Raw genomic sequence first — 10,494 nt, 5'->3', positions numbered from 1 at the left:
GTGGGGGGAAAACGCTTGATAAAATTCCAATAAAATCTAATGAAATAATAGCTACATTCTGGATGGTCATCATGATTCATTAAAGCAACCCTATATGTAGACCACTATCTTATCCTAAATCCCTGGCGAAATGGTGTGAGAACATTGCTCAGGTACTGAAATGGAGATAACGTCAGCTTAAGCAGATGATGCTTACATTGTTACATCATGATGTTGAATGTTAACTGGGGGGAGTTTAAACCACAGTGGGTGCCTCCGTATCTCTATATTACTGCATAGATTCTGTGCATGGCCAATGGCATGCTTAAATGTCGTGGACATCCGTGACCTGCAGAATTGATCCCACGGTTTTGTTCCAGGGCAGACGTCACAAACAACCTTGAAACCGTCTTAGGAGGGTTTTAGAGCAGAAGGGAAAACTCGTGTTGGCTTACTGGCTGTCCCGAGTCTGACCCTTGAGTCGCTGCCTCGCACCCCCCCAGGTTTGGGACCCAAAGACTCAGGCCTCCCCCCCGCCACCTGCCCCCCCACCATCCGCGTCCTTGCCACCGCCCACCATCTTCAGAGACAACAGGCTGGCTTCTGTTCCCAGAGCCAGCCCACCATCTCTGGGCATGTGCCGGCTTATCCGATGGCTTTGCGCATATGGGGGGGGGCAGAAGGCCAGCTGTTGCTTCTCTTCTGGCTCTCGCTCCTTCAGGTGCCTTCGCCTTGTGGCCCCTCGCTGCTGCTCCTGCTCGACCACCCTGGCAACCGCTCGGGGGGGGGCAACGAACCCAAAAGGTTTGGGAACCACCCGCTCCAGCCGGCATGACAGGCCGCCCTCCTGAGGGCCGTCTGTGCCACAGGCAGGTGAAGGAACGATCGCCTGTCATCCTGCAGGCATGGATGTGGTGCCAGAACTGGTCTGTTGCTGGGGAACAATGGTTTTTGAAGACTGGCAAAGCCACTGGCGCCCTCGTGCAACCAAGAAGATAATTACAGAGTTAAAAGGGAGGGTGCCGGACAAATGGGCTTCTCGGGAGCAAAGGCTGCCACCTGATGTTTCATTTACTGAACTTCATTGAGACCTGCTTCTGAGTTGACATCGATATTATCATGTTGCTTTTCTGTCTCATGATAGAGATCAAATCCAAGCAGGGCTATCTGGAATGAAATCCCACCCACCAACACTGATTATCACCGCACCGAGAGTGCAGCAATGTTACACGCCCGTGTATTCTATTAGCTTCTGAATGGGCGAGGTTCTCGCGTTTGGATAGATGGGGACATTTGCTGTTTTTGCACCTGGACCCGGCACTCACCATGGAGACTCAGGTGTCATCAATGGTCCGTTCCGCACATTTCCACCTTCGGCTGACTGCCCGGCTGCATCCCTATCTTGATATGCGAGGCCTCATCACACACCCCTTCCACCTGCCCTGAATCAGGCTTCTTCCCTTCCGCCAGCTGCAGAGGATGGCCCTTTTAGTTTAGCAACAGATGCTCCAAGCCAGCTGATAAAGGGCACTTTCCTGAGGGCACCCATTTTATTGTTGTATCACTCAGAGGTCTGAAATTTCCAGGTCAAGTTGTTATGATGGATGGACAGCCCCACAGGCAATGTTATCCATCCGAAGAATGACTTACAGGGGCCGTTGGGGCACTGTAGGGCGAGTCCTGTCCTCCATCCTATGTGGTTGGGGGTGACTGATCTGCATTACGCAGTCTGATCAACTCCGACACTGTCCAAATTATAAATCAAGATATCAAATGAGATGTGGGTCTGTATTATTTCCAAAGCTTGTTTCTTCATGTAAACCACATAACTCATTTTCCTTTGCTTCTCCTGTTGTGAAGTGCCTAGAATAGCGCATTGTATTAATGAGGCATTAAATAAATAAATAAATAAATAAATAAATAAATAAATAAATAAATAAATAAACTTTGTTAAGCACCATATCCTAAGGTGACATTTTGTAAACCTCTGTGAAGACAACTGTTCCTTACTCCCTCCCTCCCTCCCTCCCTTCATTCATTCATTTCTGTACTTCCCATTTAAGCAATGATATTTTTGGGCAGTATACAAACAATCACATAATATGAAAACAACATAAGATAAAGGTAAAGGTTCCCCTTGACATTTAGTCCAGTCATGTCCGACTCTAGGGGGCGGTGGTCATCCCTGTCTCCAAGCCGTACAGCCAGCATTTTGTCTATAGACAGTTTCCGTGGTCACGTGGCCAGCGCGACTGGACACGGAACGCTGTGACCTTCCCACCATGGTGGTACCTATTTATCAACTCACATTTTTACATGCTTTCAAACTGCTAGGTTGTCAGGAGCTGGGACAAGTGACGGGAGCTCACTCCATCATGTGGATTCGATCTTACGACGGCTGGTTTTCCAACCTTGCAGCACAGAGGCCTCTACAGTTTAACCCGCAGCGCCACCACGTTCCATAAAAGCAACATAATTAAACCCAAATTAAATTAAAAATGAAGCAGGCGGAAGGCTTGGAGATCAATGGGGCCTGAGGAAAAGGAACAAGAAGAACGGCAAGGTGAAGGCGGGGTGGATGCAAAAGGAGAAAATGAAGAAAAGGGAAGTCCTAAACCTTGGAGGAAAGGAAAGACAAAGACATAATCTGGACAATAAGAGTTACAGTGGTGCCTTGCTAGACGATGATAATCCGTTCCACTGAAATCACTGTTTAGCGAAATCATTGTCTAGTGAAAAGCATTTCCCTACTGGAATGCATTGAAACTTGTTTAATGCGTTCCAGTGGGGAAGAATCGTCATTGTCCAGTGAAGATCGGCCATAGGAAAGCCGCTTTGCGAACCGCCGATCAGCTGTTTAAATTGTTGTCTTGCAAAGCTTAGGTCCCGAAAACACCCGTTTTGCGAGCGTGGAGGGAGCTGTCAAAATTGTCGTCTAGCAAAAATCAGTTTGCGAAGCAGGGACCAAACATTGTCCAGCAAAATTCCCCCATAGGGATCACTGTCTAGCGAAAAAAACTGTCATGCGGGGTAACTGTCTAGCGAGGCACCACTGTAATGGCAACAATAATCATGGTAACAAGATTAATTCCTTAGAATTTAAAATAACAGAAAGTTTAAAGGGGAATTGTGGGGAAAGAATGTACAGTAATAATAATTGATAATGTGAGGAGGTTCAGTAAGGGGGAAGGAAGGAAGAGAAAGATGATGAAAGGAAAGAAGGAAATGCTAGAATAATTAAAATAGTTAGCCAGGGGTATGCTGGATATAGTTAGGTTTAGAAAGAACTAGCAAATACATGGGTATAATCTGAGGTTAGATAGGTAATTACATGGATTTATAATCAATTAGTCAAGTAGAATAAGTTGCCTGAATAAGTTTATAAGGTCATGTGGTTTTTCTTTCTTTTACCAAAATGTCATCAAAATGAGGCCTTCCATAATGCCTTGAAATATCCCGGGGGCTACCCTGGTATCAAACTGTAATCGCTTACCTTAAAAGCCCCCCTGTGTCTTACGATTGTTTGTGCCTCTGTGATAGCATCATCTACTGGTAATTGTTGATAAGCCTGGGCCAGATCAAGCTTTGCAAAGATCTTTCCACCATTCCGGGATGCCAGATGATGACTCACTATTGGCACCGGATATGCGTGCTGTTATAATGCCTGATGAACAGTTCATTTGTAATCGGCGCAAATCTGCACGGCCCCATTTGCCTTAAGAGGAGTAACAATCGGTGTCTCCCATTGATCATGGGGCACTGACTCTAGGATCCCCTGAGCTATCACCTGATCCAATTCTTCATCAATTTTAGGCTTAATGGGACCCGACGTACCTTTAAACAGATCGGGGCCACTGTTGGGTTCAAATTAAACGAAATAGGTGGCCCATTGTAACTCCCCAAAGATCCGTCAAACGTGCTGCAAACTCCTTATACACGTGTTATTGTTAAGCACATAGGGCTAAATTCACTTGCTAGACTCAACAAGAGTAGATTCATGGAATTGAGGATACTTACCAGGTGTTGACTTCTTAAGTTCCATTTACTCAAGTTGTTATATCAGTAACAGGTAACCGATGAAATTGATACACGAGATATAATGGTGGTTTCTTTTTAAAGATCTAAAGTTCCTTCTTGAGTATTTCAACAAGGATTATATTGTTCACATTTGACAATGATATACAATTCTTAATAAATAAAACAAAAATACAAGTGGAATGATGTAGAATATGCAATTCAGTTATTAGGCATTAGCAATAAGATGATATTGAAAGGAAACCTAATCTAGACATAAGTCAAAGCTACTTAGTCAATTTATTGTAAATATTTGTGTTTAATATATTTACCTGTTACATGTTTATCTCACTTTCTAAGAAAAAATACTCAAAGCAGCTAAAAAAAAAATCACTGGAACTAAATCAACGTGTCTTCCCACCCATCAGCAAGAATTTCAGACTAATGAAGAAGAAAACTTTTAATGCACGTAACCCTAGTGAAATGGAAAATGCTTGAATTTCACCAGACCTTTTTTTAAAAAAGCTGAATTCCTCTATATTTCAAATGTAAGGGATGCTTATTGAATTCCTCATGTTTATTAGTTTGGAACATCTCAATAGACGGACAGTCCTTTATGTCGAATTTCCACTTTGTTGAGACCTGCTGAGTCTGCTATGAAAGCAAAAAACACTTGCCTTTAGAAGGTGTTTTGCTTCCCAGCTTTGGGGCTGGGAAATAAATAAATGCACCAACACAGACTTTGTCTCTTTGCAAAAAAAAAAAAAAAAAAAGCTTCTTTACGTTTGTAAGAAAAGGCATCCCAAACCAGACCAGTCAAACGGCTTCTTCGTCTTTCGGCACCTGCTTGGATGTTTCCCTTGTCAATGAGCCAAAGGTACGAAAGGTCTCAATTAAAGTCATCTTCTCAGGCGCTGTTCTTGTTGCTGCCTTTGGGTTTCCCCTTAAGCAATGCCATCTGGGCCAAAGATACAGTCTGTTGTGTTCCGTATTGTGAATTACATGTGTTGTACAACATATGAACGGCGTTGCTGGCCATGAGGCCGGTGTCCTGGTGTGGAAGAGAGCAGCAACGTTATTCGAAGTCAAATATTTTGATGCGCGGGCTAGATCCATGTGACCCTGTCCCAACTCGTAAGCTTCAGAGTATGTTTTCAGATTTTTCACTTAATCTCCCATGAGTAAACCTTCAATGTACAAGCCTTGTTCTCTTGTACTGAGCTACCGTCATCCAAACTCGAGTCTAATGTTGTCATAATGGCTCCTTTGACTGACAGAAGCTCTCTGGCATCTCTGCTAGAGAAAGTTGACCTGGGATGTCAGCAGATGAATCGGGGACCTTCTGCATGAAAATATGTGCTCCTCTACAAAGTTGAAGGTCCTGATGATAGATTTATGAAACACATAGTGGCGCTTCGCTAGACAGTTACCCCGCATGACAGTTTTTTCGCTAGACATTGACTTTTTGCAATCTCTATAGCAATTCGCAAAACAGTGATTCCTATGGGCAATGTTTGGTCCCTGCTTCGCAAACCGATTTTCACTAGACAACGATTTCAACAGCTCCCTCCGCACTCGCAAAACAGGTGTTTTCAGGATCTAAGCTTCGCAAGACAGCTATTTAAACAGCTGATCGGCGGTTCGCGAAGTGGGTTTCCTATGGCCGATCTTCACTAGACAACAACAATTCTTCCCCATTGGAACGCATTAAACAGGTTTCAATGCATTCCAATGGGGAAATGCTTTTTGCTAGACAATGATTTCGCTAAACAGTGATTTCAGTGGAATGGATTATCATCGTCTAGCGAGGCACCACTGTATTACAAAGACACACACTTTAGAGTCAATCAGATGGTATTTGGCACCCCTCTGAATTGTTATGCCTCTAGACGGTGGTCCTCTGCACAAAGTCTAGAAGGAGAGAGAGAGAAAAAAATTAGCTACTGGCTACATCTATGTATATTTGTGGACATTTTCTCTTCCCACAAACAGGGTAACAAGGCTAGCTGCAGACACCTACAGTGAGCTGGCGGGGTTCTTCCTACTTTGCAACCTTGTGTTTAAAGATTCAAATGTGCCCACAAACCATCAACCTAATGTATGAAGGAGGTTTCATAAACAATAATCAACCATGTCATGGAATTTGCAGGAAAGCTGCTGAGACACCATGAATTTGAATACTATGCAGTGAAGGAAGAGATGGTTTTATCCTGCTTGAAACGATCTGAAGGCAAAAGAGAAGACAGCTTGTCAATAAGATTGTGCATTGTTCCATATTATTCTCAATTAAAAAATAATAATAATAAAAGCGATAACATCTTCGGGATGAGAGCACATGGCAATCTTATCTCAAAATGAAGCCATGTTCTAGGTTTTATTTAGACATTAGATTTGATCCCGGAAACTTTGAATAGTGGGTGCAGAAATAAAAAAATATCCATAAACCAAAGATCTTTTAAGGGGCTGATGTAGGGCTGGCAAGAATGGGTTTTTCACCTCCTTGAGAATAAAGTTGACATGCGGTTCATTTGTCAACTGGGGTGTTGGCAAGGGAGAGGCGGAGGACACCCTAAAGGCCACGGGTGTAGCCATGGCGGGATCTGGATTTAAGGAGGAGAGGTAGGTAGGAGAGGAGGGCTTTTGGACTGGACACCAAAGACCAGCAAGCATGCAAGGCCCAGGGGCTACTGTTCCTGGCAGAGCGGTCGACGAATGGATGGGAGGCGGTCTGCCGTCATGATCCCAAGACCGGGCAATGAATGGAGTTCTAGCCAGGGAAGCCACCCAGGTCCATCACGACCAAGGCAAGCAAGCGCCAAGAAGCTCGGAGGCTCAAGAGCCAACGTCAAGGCCAACATTGGAAGAGGGAGAATCAAGGGCAAGTGGCCGTGTTGCAGAGACCTCCCGGCCAGCCTGCCTCCAAGATCCAGAAGATCAGCCTTCAGATGGTCCCTTCCCCGTGCCCTGCTGACATGCGAGGGGCCAGCCAGCTCCAGGTAGAATTTGGCCACACCTGTCAAGAAGATTCCTGCTCCTGAGTTCTCGTCCTTCACTCTATATTCACTCCAGTGGTCCCCAACCTTGGGCCTCCAGATGTTCTTGGACTTCAACTCCCAGAAATCCTGCCCAGCAGAGGTGGTGGTGAAGGCTTCTGGGAGTTGTAGTCCAAGAACATCTGGAGGCCCAAGGTTGGGGACCCTTGCACAACACCACACTGTGTATCCATATCAGTGAGAACACCTGATTTTTTTTATAAAAAGAGAGATAAAATTAGTTTTTAAGGCTATGCTCTTGATAAATCTATATTTGTCAGCTTCTTATTTCTGCAATGGCTACAGAATACTTCAATAAGCATGATTTCTTGAACATTTATCTACAGTATGGAAAGTTCTGAATCTTTTAATGGCCAGGGCAGAAAACCTTCAAGTTAAAACAAACAAACAAACAAACAAACCTGTAGCAGGAGTTATTTCCTTTTGAGGGAGGCATCTGAAAAAAATAACCACTGAATTCATTACAAGCCGACAAATAATGATCACAGGAGTCAGGAAAAAAAGTGTAATCAAAATTAGATTTTTAAGAGTACTTGTCCAACATTCTCCAAATTTAGCAAGGAGCATGATTTCAGCCCTTTCTAGGTACAACTCACTCTGCCAAATAAGTTCTTAATTCAAGAACCTGTTCAAAAGTGACACCATTATGTTTGCAGCAGCCATTCTATCAAAAATGGCTATAGAATACCAGGAGTTCTAATTTAAGAGACATTTTCTTCTGGCTAGCTGGCTAGATAGCTCAGTGAGGTCTCTGGCTGTAGAGCTAGAGGTTGGGAGTTCGATTCCCCCACTGTGTCTCCTTTGATGCCACACACAATTAAAACTAAGAAAATGTCTTTACATAGTCTTATCAATACAGTGTCCTGTGTTTTTACATGCTTTTCTAATGCATCAGCAAATTCAGAGAACACCCCTCTCTAAAACCCTGGGCTTTCATGTGGAAGATGGAGGGGAGGGTTTTTTTCCCGACCACTCCAGACACTAGGATCCAAAGTAACAGATTTATATTGCAAGACAGTTGACTTCAACGCCACATCAAGAACTTCTTAACAATGAGAGCTGTAGATCCCCCACCCAGGCAGTAACAGGAGCGGATTGCCAAACTTTGAAGGTGTTTAGACCCAGGTTGATGGGTCACCTGGGGATGTCCTGCGTTGGACTTAAATGGCCCCCCCAAGGTCATTGCCTTTGACGCCCCTCTGTTCTGCCTTCTCTAGCCAACCGTTGTTTGCTAAAGCCAGCCTCTAATGGGTAGTTTCAGCTACAGAAGTCCGATTCAAACAGCAACTAAATGTTGAGTGAATGGATGCACGTAGAATCTTTTGGGTTCTTTAGTTGAGAGGGCTGTTCAGGCCACTGCTTTTTAAAATGCTCTGTTCCATGTTATATTTGGCCCTATAGCAGAGCAATGTATATGCCTGGCGGTGACAAAGAAACACATCACGAAATACAATAATAACAGTGGCAACAATGCCAGAACAATGGTAGATGGCAAGATTAGGGCATCAGTCTTTCCACAGGCACTATGAATAATTAATTCTTTCTGTCTTGTATTATTTTTTATTGTTATTTGGTAAATTTATTCTATTATAGGTGTGTATTTTGGTGAGGGGGGGTGTGCGTGACGATTTTTTCTTTGCCATTTGCTATTGCCTGCTTTTGTAGGGGACTCGTTCTCCTCTCTTGTCTTGCTTCCCTGCTTTTTGGAGTCATTTTAAAGGCATCTTTAGGGCTTGTTGATGAGCGTCCGATAAAGCACAAACGAAGAAAAAGAAAACGGAAAAGGCACAATGCCCCCCCCCAAAAGTACCCGAAAGAAAACAAACCGGAATGTTTTTACGGTTCACACCCCAGCTGGCGTTCCTTTTCCTCCTTCTGTTGCATTAACATAATAACATTGGAGCCAAACTGTATTGAAATCTGCTTATCAGTTCTTCAGATTGGGGGAAGCTGGGTTTCCTCCCCCCTTTCTTTGAGGACAGGTTTGTCTGGTGGGGGGTATTTTTAAGTTTAAGCTTCATTTATGTAAGCCACCAAGAGTAGTGGCATGCCACTAGATGGGTGGGAACAGATAGATAGATAGATAGATAGATAGATAGATAGATAGATAGATAGATAGATAGATAGATAGATAGATAGATAGATAGATAGATAGATAGATAGATAGATAGATAGATAGATAGATAGATAGATAGATAGATAGATAGATAGATAGATAGATAGATAGATAGATAGATAGATAGATAGAACATTCTCTTGTAGGCCGGGGAAAAGCCAAATCAAACAAATACTGTAATCAAATAATGAAATAGCAAATAAGTTGGACTTGTCCTCTCTAATCCGTTCACAGGCTTGGCTGTCTTGCGTGACACGTCTGTATCATTGCTCTCAGGTGTCAGCCTAAATGGTGGACCATGTGAGGCAATTAGCAACTGAGTAGTCATTAACAGGTCATTATCATTCTCACTCACTGTGTACTTCTATCTGTTCCCATCCATACTTCATTGAGGAGGTTTATTTGAATTAACATTACATTTACTGTACTAAGAACATGTCTGGAAGGTGGTAGTGGCAATATACATGTGTGTGTGTGTGTGTGTGTGTGTGTGTGTGTGTGTGTGTGTGTGTGTGTGTGTGTGTGTGTGTGTGTGTGTGTGTGCATCCGTGCGTACGTGTGTGTGTGTGTGTGTGTATGCATCCATGCGTCCGTGTGTGTGTGTGTGTGTGTGTGTGTGTGTGTGTGTGTGTGTGTGTTTTTACTCAGGCACAAGTCACAAAGGAGCTTGCTCACTAGCAAGAGTGTTTAGAGTTATGTCAGCCTTAACGTCTAATTCCTGCAGTCGTTTCGGAAGAAGTAGCATGTCAGGTAAAATCCAAAGAAACAAAACAAAAGGACAATTTTTTTTAAAAAAAAAATTCAAAAACATGTGGCACCTTCAAGACTAACTATGACATTTTAATGTGAGCTTTCGTAGCCAGTTGCCTGAGTTTTTCTTTTTACTGCCAACCCACCCACCTGGCAAGATGACAGAGCAGTAGAAGAAACGCCTCAATCTCAGCTCTTCCAGGGACAAAAGTTGAAATTACTTCTCTCCGGTCTGCCACGAAAAGAAGCGGATTTGGTGGCAGGGGTTTTGGGATGTTTCTTCCAGCTTCCGAGTTTTCTTCCAAATCCAAAGCAAGCAAATTAAGCTGCAACCATCTATGTCTGTCCTCCTCCTGCTAGGAGGTTAAGACGTCATCTAGAGCAGTGGTCCCCAACCTTGGCCCTCCAGATGTTCTTGGACTTCAACTCCCAGAAATCCTGGCCAGCAGAGGTGGTGGTGAAGGGTTCTGGGAGTTGTAGTCCAAGAACATCTGGAGGCCCAAGGTTGGGGACCACTGATCTAGAGAAACATTCTCTTCGGTATTCTAGTTGCATGTAAATTGAGCGAGTTTGCTTATTTCT

Source organism: Pogona vitticeps, chromosome 7, assembly GCF_051106095.1.
Source record: "Pogona vitticeps strain Pit_001003342236 chromosome 7, PviZW2.1, whole genome shotgun sequence".
Classification (NCBI taxonomy): domain Eukaryota; kingdom Metazoa; phylum Chordata; class Lepidosauria; order Squamata; family Agamidae; genus Pogona; species Pogona vitticeps.
This window is presented reverse-complemented; position numbering follows the sequence as displayed.